Consider the following 17,820-nt stretch of genomic DNA (forward strand, 5'->3'; position numbering starts at 1 on the left):
TTTATGTATTTACTGAAGAGAAGGTGTACCTTGTAGAGTAGCAAGCACATTTTAAATTGCTTTTTGAGGCATTTTGGCTTACTTTCAATTCCTTCTCGTGCCTTTTGGATGGAATTATTTATTAGCCTTGACAGTTGCATCTGTGGCACTAAATAGATGTTACTGAGAACACGAAGCAAATGAACAAAGCTGTCCCGTTGAGATAAAGCCTCACAAATCAATTAGGGTTTTGTTGCCAGCAGTGCTGGAGAGGGAAAGCCCCACTTGAATACACTCACTTAGCAGCTAGGAAAACTGTTACCTGGAAATGGTGTGATGATAATTGCTGATTTGCACACTGCTGCTGCCTGAAGAATTAAATAGCAAAGGGCTGGAGGGGAGAGGGGCTTGAAAGCTGTGCCTTTTCTCCTCGAGAGCATTCATGTCACAGATTGTTATTAACAGGTCCCTGCTAGTGAGTTTTTTATTTAGATTTAATATTAAGCAAAACACCTGTGCACAAGCCCCAGGAGGCACTTTGGCAGTAATTAGATTTGCAATTGCTGCCCAGCAGTGTGGAGACAAATGTACCAATAAATAAACTCTGCCAGCCAGCGCCAGAGAAAACACTGATGTAGCCCAGCAGATGAAAATGGAAGAATTTTACCCAAGCCTTGAATTCCCAGAGCTGTCCAGGAATGGGCATTCAGCCTCTTTGGAGCAGTCTGGCCAGAGGCTGGTGTGATACGTGTAGTTGTACTCTTTGCTGAAGCCAAGCAACTAACTGGCATCACATGTTGTGACTGTCACTATCCATCAACCTGTGGAAAGGTTTTTGAGGCCTGTGAAGTAGTTCTGCTTTACGAACAACACATTCTTTTAAAAAGAGTAGAGGGTGAGTTTCTTTGCACAGACTGCAAAGACAGAGCAGTTTCTGGAATCACAGAAGTGTGAATATTTAACATTTTCTTGCTATAAAGAAAAATGAAGATTATCAGCAGGAAAGAAACATCATTGACTTTCTTGAAAATAATTATATGAGGAAATTCATTCTAGTAAAAAACAGGAAAAAAGTACTTTCAAGTTAAATATAATGCATATTTGGACAGTTGTTTCTCTGTTAGTTTTCCAAGACTTCAGTGGAATCCCTAGTCTATATGCAAGCAGAGTATATAAGTTATATATAGGTTATAACTGGAGTATGGATGGTGGTTCTGTTTAAAAATATATAAACCATTTTTTTACAATGTGAGACGTCTTTGAGATGTTTTCTTTAAGGCAAAGACTTTGTACTCTGGCCATAAATGAGGGAGCAGAGGAAGTGTGGTAACTGCATGTGATCATGGCTGAAGGCAAATCTGAGGTAACTGAATTTCCTCAGCCCTCAGTAGAGGAAAAGAGGATAATTTGGGTGACCTTGTAGCTGCTGAAGGCTGGGAGTGAGTACACTAAATGAGCCTGTGCTCATTTAGAAGCAAGAGCAAGGAAGGAAATTTAAAGAGCAGGTTGCTAGGGAATCGTGTCTCCTGGATAGGGCACAGGAAGAGGCAGCGGCTCTGAGGGTGACAAGGGGTGACACTTGTAAACTGGTGTGCAGAGGAACACTGGGAAACTGCACTGTGCTGTGGATCAGGGCATGAGACAAGTCCTCCTTTGTGATGGGCTCAGCCATTAACAAAGTGGTTGCAACTTAGTTTGGGAAAACAGAAAATGATACCTTGAGGGACCAGTGTATTGTTGTGATGCCCATGAGGAACGATGCAGAAGAGTCATAAAGTAATGCTGGTTAAAGTGATAAATATTAAATCCTCTATTAGTTTAATTTCAATGGGAACTGGCACAAAACCTGCACTTTTTAAACAAAGTATCACCTGATCATGCACTAAATAAGTATCAAGTTCCATGACTGCTACTTTAACACGGGTGTATTTAAAGCTTCTCTTGTTTTGGGAACAGTAGTACTGGTTTCAATACAGTGTTTATGCTCCTGATTTACTTGCAAATTCCAATGGTTTCTGAGAAAATTGGAAACAGAAAATTGCTATAGAGTGCAGATGCAAAATGAAACTGGAATTCGTGATTTGATTCAAGCTCTTATGTTCAGCAATTTAAAATTGTGATTACATCTGGTAATTGGAGCTGCTTTCCCTGCCTGCTTTTCTCTTCAGTCACTGTGGGTCTGTATTAAGACAAACCCCTGTGATGGCTTTCTTGTCATGGCTGGGAATGCTTCATTCCTCAGCTGTGAGCAGCACAGAATCCATTTTCCTGCCCAGCACACTGGGGCTGAACTTAGCTGGAGATGGGACACAAGACTCCCGTGGGGGTGGCACAAATGATCCTTCTTCTGGTCTTTGCCTGACATTTTTGCTTCCATGCATCTGCCCAGCTTTGAGCATCATCTTTGAGTTGGAAGTGAATTTGCCTCACAGGGATCTGACAGATCTCCACTTTTCTCTGAAGCCTGGGGAGCAGTTTTCCTGCTGGAACTGTCAGGGCTTATGTCACTTAATCACTTCCTTGCTACTGCTGCCACCTCAGGAATAACTATCTTGTTCCCTTGTCTGGGAAACAGATGCCTCTTGATAGCTGCTGCTCTTTAGACTAAATTCTCTGGGCTTTGTGTAGGGGAGTCAGAGGGAAACTAAAGGAGAGTTGAATCTTTTCTCTTTGATTTTGTGAGAAGATACAACTGGAATAGAAAAATGGAGCAGAAAAAAGTTTAAAAAAACCCCAAACAACCAAACCACAAAAACAACAAACTTTTCTCCAAAAGTAGCTTGTGTCCTTACATTGAACCCTAAATAGCAGGTGGGCTGTATTGAACACCCATCAATAAGATGTGATTCTAAGCTCTAAGTGGTGGCATCCCTAGAGGTATTTAAAGGATGGGTAGATGTGGCACCTAGGGACGTGGTTTAGTGGTGAGCTTGGTGGTGCTGGTTTAGTGGTTGGACTTGACCTCAAGGGTCTTTTCTGAGGATGAAAATGCCATTCAACACCTTGAAACTAATTGTAAAGCGGTATCTGACCAGATACCTGTCTTTGAGGGAATCCTGGACTTTCTCCAGTATTTTTTTTCCCACAATTGCTGTCAAGAGACAAAGCAGGGATGTGTTATAACCCATGTGGAAGCTGTGTGTTTTTTGGAAACTTGTAGCTGGAAGTAAGAGTAGGGGTGAATCCCTGCCTTACTGATTAGACAAGATGGACTAAAATTTAAAGAAGAAATACGCTCAAAGGACTGAAGTGATTAGTAGGGAAGGGCTAAATCTCAGAATTTTCACGTTTTAGAAATGTCCAGATCCACGTGACTTTTTATTTTGTATTTTGTGTATCAGGTGTTTGTGGTAGATGCCTCTAAGTCATGTCTATAAAAGCCACTATGGGTTCAAGAGAAGGTGACATCTGGGTAATGAAGGCTTTCTCAGCTGGAAAAGGAATATCTTCCCCAGGTAGTGTTGCTGCCTGGATCCTGGTGCTGTTGTGCAGTCCCTGAGCCAAGCAAGTCCTGGGATGTATCAAACAGGGCAAAGCAAAAGCATTGATGCATTTTTCTCTAAGAACTGAAAGGGTAGAATGTTTTCACAGCTTATTGCCAATCACTTTTTCTCAATCCTTCCTGGAAGGAAATAACACCTGCTCCTGCAGATTAAGCAGCTGTCGAATGCCAAGATAATCCCTTGGTGTGCCTATCGGAGAGGAATCACTCCTTTATACAGGCTGGTTTGAATGTGGGTGACAGCACAAAGCTGCTGCTGCCAGAGGGTTGTTTTGAGACAGGCTTTTGTAGTAGTGCTCGGTAATGAGAAACTTTGCAAAAATCTAGGAGTTTTTCCAGCAATTTAAAATATTTCTTAATGCTTTATTGGTGACTTCAAGTATGCAGAGGTGGCTGTAATTGTAAGGCAGGATAGCCTTATTACTTTGTCTCTTATTTTACGAAAGAGACACTAAATTGTCATGGGAATATGTTCTTGTAACAGATCAGAAAGGATTGTACCTTCTTGTGGCTGAAATTTTGAGATATATCTGATGAAGATTCCCATTAAAAGAGTCTGTCAGCAGCTACAAATCTCAGGCAGAAATAAAAGCAGTAGTTCTTCAACTCAGCAGTAAGGAGGATGGCACCTGGTTCAAAATTAATGGAGCTCAGTGTTAAATGAAAAGCATTTTTCAGGGAAAAAGAGTGTTTCCTGAAAGCAATGAACTTGCTGAAGAGGTGAGAATCACTCCAGGAGTCAGCAGTTCCCAGTTTGTCACAGTTCTGTGGCAGCAAACAGTGTTTGCTCTGCTGTCCTCTCTCCCACGTTCACTGACCTGGAGTATTAAAACACCAGCAGTGCCCTGTCCATGTACAGGATGGGAAATAAATGGGGTCACAAACATGAATGGACACAATTCCACCTGGGAACAGTTGTCACTAGCTGGTGTCCCAGAGGGCAGGTAACAGAGCTCAGCAGCCTTTCTATGCCACCATGAGTTAGCAAAGGGTGATCTCACCAACAGCTTCGAGAGGGCTCTGTAACCTGTCACTGTGCAGAGCTGCAGAAGGACATGAGTCAGACAGGGAGTTACTTGGAGCCATTCTAGAGAAACACTTCTGAGAAGTGAACCTGACTTTACAGGAAGTTCTGTGCCATGTCAGGTCTAGGAAAAACCCTGCTTGCCAATGCAACTACTAGTGTGTTGATAGAGAGGTGTTTCTTTGGGGGATAAATCTGAAAGATAAATGACTTAACTCCAGCCCAATAGTTCAGAACTTATTTGACTCAGTAAACTGGGGGGAAATTAGAAACTCTGACTGTGGTTATGCAAACATGATGCTGAAAGGGTTGTTGTTTGCAGCAGAGTTATTAAGCAGACCAAAAGCAGGGGCTGCCCTTCCCTGGCTAATAGTTTAAACACAGCCTCTTGTATCTCTTCTGTTGCCATACACTATATATGTTTGACTATAACCAGTTTTAAGGGGAACAAGTTAGGATAATATGCACCTGTAAGAATGTGAGGGCACTGTGGAAAAGAAATCTTCCAGGGGAGAACAGTATAGGAATTAGAAGTAGTTCTGGCAGCCAGTTGCTATTGGGATCATACAAGTAAGTGCTATTTTCTGAGGAAATAATTTCAACTAAAAACAAAGCGAGCAATGCTTGCAAAAATCATTATTATTGATTTATTTTTGTCAGCTGTTTTCCAAAGTTTGAAAAGTTGGAGGAAGAAGGAATATTGCCTCAAGGATTTGACTGTTACTGGGACTCTTGGGATTGGTGACATCTCCTGTGCCTGTGTGATGCCTGTGGGGTATTGCCAAACACTTGCTGTTTTCATTAAGTTGCTGCTGGTGGCAAAGTGGGAGTAATTATCTCTAGAGACAAATGTTATGTAGATGTCTGCTCTATAATTTATTCTGAGCTGCCTTTTCTTAGTTAAAATAATAATTTGAAGTTTAAAAGGAAAGTTATCAAAGGAATAAAAAGATTTCACATGTAAAAAGCAAGTTTTTCCAGTTTCCCGTTAGAAATGGCATCTGCACCTATACAGGTGTTGAGGTTGACAAAAGCACAGAAACTCTTGTCCTTTTCTCTCATTTCCCAGTGTGACTGAAGCATTGCTGATGGTAATTGCCAGACTCCCTGCATTCCTGTTGAATTTCCTGCCAGCCACAGATGATCAAAAAGCCTGGCCATCCCCATCCCTTCTGCTTTGTAAGAATCCTCATTGTTGGGACCTGGCAGTGCCCATCCATCCATTGGTCACCTCCAGTTGTGTTACTGGATCTCGGTAGGAAAATGGTACCTGTTGTCCCCCTGGTTCCAGCAATTATTGCCTGTTATTGCCAAATCTTTCTGACACATGAAATGCAAATGCTGTGAGGTTGTTATTAAGCTTGAGTGCCTGTCAAGGCTTCTTGTCTCTCCGGATCCCCCAATTACAGGATGGTAACTTAGACAGTTTTGAGAAGCACTGGAAACTTGTGCATCATTATTCTGGGATAGCAAACAAGGTGACTGAATTAACTTTGCTAATTTAGGGAAAAGCTGCTACCACAGCTCCTTGAAACAAGCCCTATTCTTTAGGCTGCACTTTTTGACATGAAGAAATCAGTGAAAAGTCCCAGTTACATAATCTTGGTTGACCAAGTAAAATCCTAGTTTGGCACATAGTTACATGGGTTTGCTAAAAGAAATCTAGAGAATTATTTTCCAAGGGCAGGCCGGGTGTATAAGGTTAGTACAAGAAAAAAAATAAAGCTCATTTCATCCTCCTACCATTTATTTTCAAGGGTTTGTTTGGTGGGGGTTTTTTTTTGAATCATGCATACATGTAATTTAAGTTACTAAGTATGCATTTATTCGGTATGATGAAAACTGTATTGCCACAAAACTCAGTTTTATCAGTAAATGATGGTATTTGGGGTTACCACATGATAGACTTCAAAATTTAAAACTATTTACTGTAGTCCCAGTCTAAGTAGTTTAATAAGATCTAACAGATGAATGGTGTTTTCAAAGGCTGATTATCTTGTTTCACAACAGAGAGAACAACCCAACGGCTCTTGTTGCAACTTTGAGTTTAGGCCCAGCCAAAAGAATTCATTGAAAACATTTAAAGCATAAAATCTTACAATTTTTTGAAGCATATATATAAATTCACTCTTGGAAAAGGAATGTGTGGAATGGATGTATCTAAAAAGAATATCAAGCAATTCCCACATGCCACTAACTGGAGCGGGTTTTTGACACTACCACGCTCAGCCTGTGACAACATTGAGGACTCTCTGTCTCTCAGAGGCATTTACCTGGTCTATCATCACAATATTACAGTTTTAATTATCTTTTAATTAAAGCTCTTAGGAACTCATTCAAGTTTCAGGTGCCCTTTCCTCTCATGGCCCCTGCCCTGTGCCAGCCCCTGCGACAAAGAAGGCTCAGCCCGTGCTCCTGGAACAACCTGAGGGAGGTCTAGGAAAGGGCAGTGGAATATAGTAATTGCTCTTCAGCTACTTATTTATGCCAGATTCCTAAAGGAATCGACTGTTCTGGAAAATGTTGAGGGCTTTTTCATTCCCAGAGGGTTGAGAGCTGCGCTGTGGTCACAAGAGAGCAAAACTTTTGGGATTTAAGTGGCAGAAGGAAAGGGCAGAAAGGGCTACCCAGCTACGGCAGTGCTGCTGTCTGACAGGTTGTTTATTTATGCTGTGTACCTCAGCTAAATGAGTCATGCTTTAAATAAGAACACAACAGAGCTGACAAATTACACATGTGAGGTTCTCTTCAGAGTTATTTTTCCCGCAAATAGCTAAAAAAACAGTGGCTAAGAGAGAAAGTGAGCTCTTTGCAAGCTCACAAAGAACACTTGAGGAGACCAGCAGGTAGTTAAAGCTGGGAAACTAATGTAAGGCAGGAGCAGGTGAAACAGGGAACACTTTCTCCTGGAACATATCTTAGATACCTGGTTGCCTGGGGTGTTTCAGCTTGTGTCTCTAACAATGTCTCCAGTGAGCCATATTAAAATGGAAAAGACTTCCAGTCCAGAGCTCTGTGAGATCTTGAGAGATGGTAAGAAAAAAATTATATTATTTATAACCTCTGTAGTGCTCTTCTGTAGGAGTTCATGGGTAATTTCTGGAGTTAGCAGAGTTTTATAAAGCTAAGGAAAGATGGATATGCCCCTCTCAAATGAATCTCAAAATCTGACAGATGGTTCTTTGAAGGTCTCTAATTTTATCAAATATTAAATACCAAGTGTCTGATTGCCATGGTACTTATTTTGCTCTGAATGAGGAAAAAAATAATAAAATCTTTTGGAAAATACATTTTTTGTTTTTGCACAGAAATGATAAGAAAAGGTCCTCAATTATGCTTTTGGGAAAGGCAAAAAGATAAGGATGAATAATGAGGACTGATATAAACCAGTATGATTTAAAGCAAGGGGCAAAGAACCATGTTTTCATAACTGAATTTACTTGGCTTTAGCATTCATATTTAATTGGTTTGCAGAGAACAGCTGACCTGCACTGAATGATAACTGCTATGGTAAACTGATTTGCAGGGAAGTCAAGTCTCCAGGATCAATTCAGTACAGTTCACTTTGACAGCTATCAAAAAACTTCATTACCAATTCCTCAGTTGGTGACTTTCCTCATCCAGTGGTTTTCATTCTTTGCAATGCTGGGGCTTAATAAAAAATTCTGAAAGTTCTTATTTATGCTTAAAAAATGTAATTATTCCAAATGTAATTTTAGGTAGAAAATGTATTGAGGCAAAACTATTTCAGTTGCAGATATTTTTTTTTTCAAAAGCAATAACTTGAAAGATCTTTTTCTTTTTCAGTTGTGCACTGAAATAGCTTGGCTGTCATTAACTTGAGGATATGGAAGACAGAGAAATCAGAAAATGACACTTTCATCCTAAACACAGGCAAAGTTCAGCTGTGTCATATAAAACCAGTGATAACTGAGAAAGGTGCTTCCATGTGCAGTGACCCTTTCCTGCTCCCTCTCTCCTCTATCCCGTGTCCCTCCACCCCTCCGTGTCCCGCCAGTTGTCAATGACAAGACATGATGTTTACTAATGACCATCTCTATTTTCTGATCTGGGTCAAATTTGTATTTTTTGTTGCTGTGGCTTTAATATTTTGACGCAATGGACTTAGCAGTAACTTGGAACACTAAACACTGTTTGTCTCTCAGAACTGTGAGTATAATTTGAAAAGCTGGAGGAAGAAGGAATATTGCCTCAAGGATTTGACTATTTCTGTATTTAATTACACCACTGTCAGCTTGAAAATAGAAAGTATAACCAGGCAAATTTGTGGTTTTTTGTTTTTGTTTTTTTTTAAAGAAACAACCATGTTCACTTCACCAGCTTCTGTCACTCGGTGTTATTCTCTTAGACTTCTGTTCTCATTCTCTGTATCATTCATTCCCAAGCTGAGGGGTTTTGCACATCAGGAAAAACTCTGTACCATTAATCATCCTTCTCTGTGCCTTTTCCAATTTGGCTTGATTGGTTTCAAACTGAGAAGAATCAGAAGTGCTCCTCGTGTTGAACATATTGGCAAAGGCTGAGGCATTGGTGTGACCAAACTCTTCCACTTCAGCTGGAGAAGGATGATGATCTTCAGACTTGATAGAAAAAATGTTCGTTTACCCAATAAAGGGCTGGAAGCATGCATGGAGCCATGGTCAAAACCCTCCTTGGAAAAGAGCAGAGTTCTCTGCCACTGAGTCCCTAACAGGCTGAATATTTTCGGAACTTTTTCTTTCTACATAAAATGATCTAGAAGTTCATGGTGAGCAGTGTACAATGTAACAGTAGCTGTGAAATATGAAGTGGCAAAGGTTTGATTCATAGCTCTATTTTTCTTGCCTCTGTTACACTCAGGAGAAAACTCCTTAGATTTATTTCATGGTGTTCTCTTTGTAAACCACTCACATTCTTACAAAACAAAGACCACAGTGTCCCTGAATACATTTCTGTAATGGGAAAAATGAATTGTGCCAAAAATGCCTATTCATGCTGACACTGTTTGAAGATCAGATTGTTCCATTGCACTTCAGGTAATTTAAGATTCTCAGAATTTCTTACACAATTTAATGCTTTTTCTCACTTCCTTGACCTCTTTTATCCTTGAATTACACTGAGGAAGTTACTGCTTCTGCAAATAACACTTGTCTTATTGACAGTGTAGGTAACTATAAAAGTTTCCAGTAGCTTTTATATTCCTGTTTTATATTGCTATAATACCACCCCAATCCATAAAATTGTCCAAAATTCTGGTCTCTGGTGATTGCATCTGCCTATGGGAGCTTTTTGTTGTTTCAGCCTTAGGCTGAAATTCTGTAACTAACAATGAAAATCCTACGTTTCTTTTTCTAGTTGATCATGGCACTTGGTTATTCAATAATTTAATAATATTTTTAATTCTTTTGGAACTAGATTCACTTTTATCCTGGTATTCAAAAGCAGGGTATAACCTACTGCTGAGGTGATACTTGAAGGGGCAAATAAACAGTGAGAGTGAGATTCCATCTCTTCCCACTCCTGTTCTTCCTCCTCAGTCTCACTCTTGCCAAAGCTTTTGTCAGCCCACTGACTATCTCATTCATCTGCTGTGAGTCTGTGTGACAAATTGTACCTATTCCTATTGTTGACATTCTGTGATGTTCCATGACACTTGATTCATGGAGATACATGAACTGGAAGTAAATATCCCAGAGTGATCATCATCATCTTTAGCCAAGTTGAACACAGCTCCCAAACCCTTAAAAGCACAAAATTCAATTGCTTCTGTATCCTGTTGATCCTGGCATTTTTAATACGCATTCAGTTAAATGTCCTAAACCAATTTATTCATCAGGATTATACCCTGAAATCTGCCTGTGCCTTGAAATCTGTGTGTTCACGCATACATCTCCCGTTGTAAATTTTATTTTCGGGGACAGCAGGTCAATGCAAGCAGCAGAAGTGTGCTAGCACAAGCCTCTTGCTGCTTAGCACATGATGCCACCCTTCCTAGCTGATGTTATGCAAAACATTGAAAAGGAAGAAGGATGATTTAATATTCTAATTGAAAGGAAGGAATTATTCAGAGCAAGCTGATCTAATTTAGAATAATAAGGGTTATGTGGAAATAATCACCCCTAACTAAATCATGGTGTATTAGCAACTTAGCAGGGTCACCAGTCACAACAGCTTTAAGGAACACTTAAAAGACACACAAGTTTATAGCCAAGGAGCCTGATTATCATTCATGAGCCCCACATTGCCCATGATGGGCCATATTAAAGGGCCTGGGATTTATCCCTCTTGGAATACTGTGTGAAGTAGAGTGGTGCACAGGGTATTTCATGAACTGGGTATTTTTTCTCCTATCTGAAATATTATGATTATCTGTAAATTAGAAAACTGCTGCCAATCAGACCAGAACATGCTTGGATGTAATAAAACCTTCTGGAGTTGAGAGGGATCAATCCAGCTGCTGCTCAAGTCATGGTGAAGCAGCAAACTCCCAGATCCAAAAGGGCAAGATGAGCCATTTCCTGGGATTTTTCTAAGTGATGGTGTACACTGCCTTTCACTGGGACTGGTATTTGTTAAGTCATCAGGTGGTTTTTGAAAATCTTCCACAGAAATGTGATTGTTTTAACTACCTTCTCAGAGAAGGTGCAGATTAATCACAGTAGGAAGACTCTTAGATGGAAAAAAGTCTGAGAGTCTGATTTCATCAAAAAGGATAAGAAATATTTTATCTCCCTGTGGGCAGCCTTCATCTCCCTCTATCTGTGGATTTGCTCTGAAAGGTCTTTTGTGGAAGAGAATTATTTAGCTAATACTTTTATGTTCATCTTTCCTGATTATTTCTGTTGCAGTCTCTCTCTCCCAAGGTTTCTTATTCTGTTCATCAGCCTTTTCCCCCAAGTAATTTCTCACCAACCCTCTTTTGCATCTGAAGTGGTAATTTTTTTTCCTTTTTAAATCCTTTGCAACTTGTCAAAGGATTTTTAAAGGGTTGCAAATACTGGTTTTGTATAGAAAAAAATGCTTACATAGAAGCAAATATGGCATCTGCTCTTTAACTATTACTGGTGGCATTTTGTCCAACAGGAGCTATGATTTTTAAGAGTTTTAACAGTTTATAGAAATTTCTCTCTCAGAAATAATTTAGGGTCATCTATGTAACTGAATACCTGACATATAGGACTGCAGCATTATATTCTTTAGGAAAGAACTTTCCCTGAGGTGTATTTGATATGTGAAAATGAGGGACTGAAATTTTGTCACATAGTCATTGCAGGTCAAACCAGCTTAAATCTCTACGTGACAACATGAAATTAATGATTATAAATAGAAACATTTCAAATGATTGAATGCATTTCAGTGTGATAATCTTCATATCACAGTATTTTAATAATAATACACCAAATCATGACTGTAACTTAAATTTAACATGTCAGTGACAATGCTTAGAAGTGCTTTTTTCCATTGTCAATCCCTGTAACACCATATGCATTTCCATGGCAAGAATTGGATCCAAACATTCCCTCAGTTTTAACTTGGCATCTAGAACTGAATCTGTTGTTTTGTTCTTTACTTGAGAAGCAAAGGAGAGGAGACACTGTAGTACAGACATTTAATCCAATGTCTTGCAAATGACAAAGCTGAACACTAGTACCAATAGAAAGAAAGAAAGAAAGAAAAGGATAATTGGACTATCAGGAAGTGAAATTACTTTGGTATTTTATTTCTTGGGTGGAAGTGTGGAAATTATTCTGTCTGCTCTTAGATGGAGAATTAATTCTGGTGTAAGTTAAAAAGAAGGCCAATAGCTAAAAGCTATGCAAGGTAATAGGTCTTTTACAACTAGATGAGGCTTTGTGTGACAGTCAACCAAAATCTTAAAAATTAGTACAAAAACGATGACCTAAAATGACGGAACAAACAAGAGGCATTCAAGTTTTCTAATATATTTGGGGCTGAGCAGACAGCTGAAAGATTTTAGATGAAAGAAAACATTTGCTACTGCCAACTTTCACTGCAGGTGTAAATGAGGTTTACAGGAGGTTTAGCACTGATTTTTGGATAGAAGTCACCCGGAAATCAGTGAAAGAAATGAAAATGACCTGAGGGCTACAGGGGGTGAGGATGTTGGCATCATGGTGCTGTACCAACTGTCCCCCAATGCTCTGAGAACACAAAGAGATTTGTGGCTGTTTGGTGAGGGATTTTCCACTGTTTCTTGACAAATGGGACTGGAGCAGGGTTTAGACTTGATATTAAATCAGAAGATGAGGAAATTCAATTTCACATCTGGGGAAACTGTGGCAGTTGATAACTGGTGGCAAAAAGTAGCTGGTTTTTCTGTGCACGTGAATAAAAGAGAACAACAATTGGAATTGGAAAGGGAAAAGATTCAGTGAATTGAGGACAGATGAACTGCTTCTCAGCACAAGCACAAGGAAGGAACTTAAAAACCTAATCAATATAGGGCTTAGTATTTTGGCATGTGTATGAAATGCTACTTGCACATGTGGTACACATCACTACTTATTCTTTTAATTAAGCCCACTCTTAAAAAAAACCCTAAACAAACAAACCCCCAAAAGTTAAACATTATACGTAATTATTTTAAAGTTGTGGAGCTGCTGAGCATTTTATTTTTTACTTCATTTGGAAGAGAAGTGAGAATAGGGGAGGAAAGCAAGGAAAATAGAAAAAACAAGTCAATTTAGATTCTTCTCTTTGAGCATTCTACTTGCTGCAGCTTACTTTTGATCCCACAATTTCACTGAACATTCCTGGATGACAAATGGCAGGAGGAGTCAAAATGTCTGAAAGATCCAGGACTAGTGAAATTGGGCTCTCCTAGCTGAAACAAAGAGTAGTTCCTGCATGTAATTCTCATTTAATTGCTGTATCAAATATGACTGACAAGCTGTATGGGGATGGAAGGTTTGTCTCCCTCACCCTGTACATTAATATCACTGACAGATGTGGCTGGGTTATAAAACTCAGTGGGGATCACTAAATCTAGAGGTGTACTTCCCAAGAATAAAGATGATCAGCCAGCAGTATTTATCATCAGAGTCACACAGTAGGAGACAAAACATTTTGGCATTGGCCCATGCACTAGGTAACATAATTTATTTTCTGCTCAGCCTCTCCAACATACTTTGCAAGTGTGTAACTCTGTTTTAGATATCCATGCTTTTTTTTCATAATTATTGGTATACACTGATAATACCAAGTTTGAGCTGTATCCTTAGTTACCAACTAAGATTCTGGTCTGATTAGTGTCAAGTTTTCCCTTTCCCAAGATAATTTATGGTTTGTTTGTCTGAATGTATAAAAGTATGTAAATCTGAAGTTGAAGATTTAGCTCCAATGCTCTCTCCAAACATATGTTCTCAACAAACAGCAAATGCTCTATCTAAATTTATGTTTCAGAAGCTGTCTTGGCAATTCTAACAGCCACTTTACTTCTGACTTAAACTAAAATTACCTAATGATGATGGTAAGCCGTTCCATTCCTTTGGAGAACGATCCTAAAAGCTGTGGTACTGATCTGGATTAGAGGAGAGTTCGTCCCCAACATACCTACCAGAGGATTCAAGGCTAGTAAGGTTTACTAATCATTAGCTACAGTGGCTGTTTAAAAGCTGTTGACATGGATCTGGATTGTCCCTTCCTAAGTATTTTGAAATGTCAAGGGAGTGAAAGAGGAGGAGGAAAGGCATTTTTTGTTAGTAATTTTGTTATCTATTTCTTTTGCCTGAACTAGACAATATCGGTAGAGATTTGGAAGGAAAAAAGTTTGGTTTAAAATTTCTGTTTGGGGATTATTGCTTTCTCAGCGTTCCAAATGTGTGCTGTTCACAGTTTTTACAAACTTCATGCTCAGCTGACAAACCTTATGCAACACTGTGTGTGCACATTCCTTGTTGTTGGCCTTTTTCTCACAGCTGTCACACACGGATCTTTTTGCTCCTAGAAGGGAAACTGTGGAATTACAGCTTCTTTCCTCTTTGTAAGAGAGAAGGTTACAGACTGACTAACAGTATTTTTCAGTCTGCAGAAAACTCACTGTCCCTTTTGAATGAGAAGAAGGTGTCACACAAATGAATCATCTAGGCAAAAAAAATGTGTGATGGCATGAAGAAATGAGTGGTTTTGACAGAGTGCAATCTCTGTCAAAGTATTTCACCCCTTTTCATGTTTATCAGTTTGTAGGTTTGTTACCAAGGAATATACAATTTCGTTGAAGCCAAAGCAGAGTTACTGGCAAAGCCAAGACTTGATCTGTGTTCAAGCTGTAAAGGTTTTCACTGGGATTCTGGTGCAGACGTAAAATATTTCTAACCACTTAATTAGTAGGAGGCTTCATTTTTTTTTCAGTTAAGAATAATGAAAAATGCATTGTCTCTGTGTAGTCAATTACTTGTTAGAATGCTTTGGGTTTTTTTCAAACTGCTTTATATTTGTGAATGCATCAGTTTCACAAATAATAATCAAAGGAACAGAAAAATGCCTTGTAAGGTATGTACAGGCAGGTCATTTTACTGATGAGTTGGATGAGTGTGGGAAAAGTCAGAGCAACCCCACATGGCTTTGCTTTGTGGGCTGCAGGAAGCAGCAGGAGCTGGAGCAGCCCTGGGGTGCAGGATAAGACAGAACACAAGTTGCTACCCTGAAAAGTAAACAACACTTTTCACTACCTACCAATTATTGGTAGCCCAGGGAAGCAGAGGAGTCATTTCAGTAATTTCAGCAGGTTTTAGATGAGGTCACCTTTTGTAACTCAACCCTTTTTACTGCAAATACGATTTCATTCAGGTCAAGGAGCTGGGAAATACAGTTACTAGTGATTTGCCCTATAACTTTTATGATGTCCATGCTCTTATTGTTTCAGCTAAGAGGATGGATAATACTCGTAGGAAATGGAAGTTTCTGTAAATCCTTTGTCTTTTCCATGTGGGTAAATATTAATGGGAAAATCTTTTTTTGCACACAAACCCCCAGCTAAATCTGCAGCAGATGTAATGGCCCACTTCCATAGCCTATAGCCTCAAGATTTGTTTATATTCTGTAGATTAACTGTTCAGATGTTGTTCATTTTTAATGCTCTTTGATTACTTGTAATGAGCAGCCATAGTAATAAAATAAGGATATATGAAAAAACAAATGTCCATGTTATCCATAACCCCAGACTATTTGCAGTATTTAGGTGAGAGCTTATTCCCATTTATTTGTTCCTGAAACACTTGGATGCTTTCTGTAATGAATAACACAACACTGCAGTCCTGGATGACAGAGTGGCCTCCAGGTTTGGCCCTTTATTTATAAGAGGAATTAAATCTGCTGAAATGCATCTGGCTTGTTTGTTAATAGAAGAGCTGCTAAACGAGGTTTTGGGGGAAGAGGGAAAAGGAAAAGAAAAAGAGGTATAGGAAAGGATGTGTGAATACAGCACGTGAAGGTGGCTTTAGGCTATACCTGCTGTAGTTAATGTAGGGAAGGTGCTGGCAAAATTGAGCTCAGAAGAAGTCTGTCTGTGATGTGGAACATAAGCTCAGCAAGACCAAGCTTTTCTAGCCAACAAGGCAGACCTAAGAGAATGTGAAAGGGGCTGTCTGAATGTCAGGAACTAAGTCAGTCTGATGAGCCTTTGCCTTCCAGAACAAGCTTAGAAAGCCTGTCAGAGAGGGAGCCTGATCACATTGGTGTCAAGCGGAAAACACATGGCAGTACTGCACCAAAGAAAGGTGACAGAACCCTTTCACCATGGGTTAATAAAGAGAATCTGCGCCATGGAGCTATACCTTAAAAGAGGATTGTCAGCATTTGGAGGACTGACCTGTGTGGGTTGTAATACATACATACCAGTGCAGGCACTGGAATTTCTCTCCATTGATTTCCACTTAACAGAAATATTTTTTTTCAAAGATGACACAAAATAGCTTTGCTCTTGCTGGGTGTGTTCATTTTGCTGAGAATGACTTGGTGGTGAACTCTTCCCTCCCCAGTTTTCCTTGGTAACCTTGAAACCTTGTAAATACCTTATAAATAGACAGCTTTTGCTAGACTTTTCATTCTTTTCTATGTTTTCTTGGTACAAGTCAAGACATACCTAGGGCAGGGAGCATCCTTCTGTATGAAATCTAATTTTGCAGCATTTTCCCTGGTGATGTTTTTTCCTTATCGAACACATACCTCTGTGGGAGGTGGTAAGTGTTGTCAGAACAGTTTTCCATGTTATTATTGCCTTCTCTGGATTCTTTTTGATAATTCACTGTGTGACTGATCAGTTGTTGCTATTAAATGTATTATCATACAGTACAAAGGGGATATACCTGCTTTTGTGAGAAAGCCGTAGTGGGCAATTTAATCAGGTTGGAAGACAAATTAATGCATATTTTCAACTTGATCCCTCTGTTAGACCTTAACTGTCATTATTATCCACATTTAAGCTGTGGTGGCATTATCTTGACTCCTGTTGCAGCCAGTTTGCTGAGTGCATCTCAGTAGCCTACATAACCTTACCTAAGTTGCCTAGACAGATTGTGTGGGATGGGATTCTGTCACGTCTCCTCTGGCAAGAGTGGTTATCCTGCTGGCAAAGGGATCTTCAGGACCCTCCTGGGATCTCAGTGGGCTCAGCGGCCAAAGCCCGGAAAATTACTTTTTTATTTGAGCTTTGGCTTGTCATTGTGCGAGGACCTGCAGCGGCTTTGGCACAAAGGGAGCTGGAAGGGCAGATAAAATCCCTGCGCTGCCCCTTTTGGGCTGGGCACGGACCAGCCGCAGCGCGACCTGCTGTAGGGTGGCACGAGCCCCCCCTCACGCAGGGAGCCGTGTACCTACCCAACAACCTCCTTCGTTTCCCTCTCAGCCTGATCAAAATGTGAGACGAGAGGTCGGGTCGGGAGTTTTAGCTCCCGCCTCGGGCATTTGGAGCCTGCGATGGGGAGACACCTGTGAGGGACAGCGCTGTGAGTGAACAGCTGTCAGCGGGGAGCGGCGCCGAGGGGGCAGCGCTGTGACGGGCAGCGCTGTGAGGGGGTCCCCGCCCTGTGAGGGGCTGCGCTGTGAGGGAGCAGCTGTAAGGGGGTCCCAGCTCTGTGAGGGAACAGTTACGAGGGGCTGCGCTGTGAGGAGGTCCCAGCCCCGTGAGGGGGTCCCCGCCCTGTGAGAGGGCCCCAGCCCTGTGAGGGAACAGTTTGAGGGGGGTCCCAGCTCTGTGAGGGGGTCCCCGCGCGCTCCCTCACGCGCGGAGCCGCCTCGCGCCCGTCCCGCTGCGCGGCGGCGGGGCCGGGGCAGGCGCGCGCTCGGCGCTGATTGG

General features: G+C 40.6%; 1 long non-coding RNA gene across 1 annotated transcript; it reads right to left on the reverse strand.

Annotated features, from left to right (window-relative positions):
- Window positions 1-8,462: 8,462 nt before the first annotated feature.
- LOC113970738 lies at window positions 8,463-17,787 on the reverse strand. The gene is made up of 4 exons (XR_003535312.1): window positions 17,747-17,787; window positions 17,343-17,436; window positions 14,392-14,468; window positions 8,463-9,299 (listed from the first exon to the last, which is right to left on the reverse strand). It is a non-coding gene; the product is annotated as an uncharacterized LOC113970738 (long non-coding RNA).
- Between the last annotated feature and the right edge of the window lie 33 nt (window positions 17,788-17,820).

This window comes from Neopelma chrysocephalum, unplaced genomic scaffold (assembly GCF_003984885.1).
Source record: "Neopelma chrysocephalum unplaced genomic scaffold, ASM398488v2 Primary Assembly neopelma1_79, whole genome shotgun sequence".
Lineage (NCBI taxonomy): Eukaryota > Metazoa > Chordata > Aves > Passeriformes > Pipridae > Neopelma > Neopelma chrysocephalum.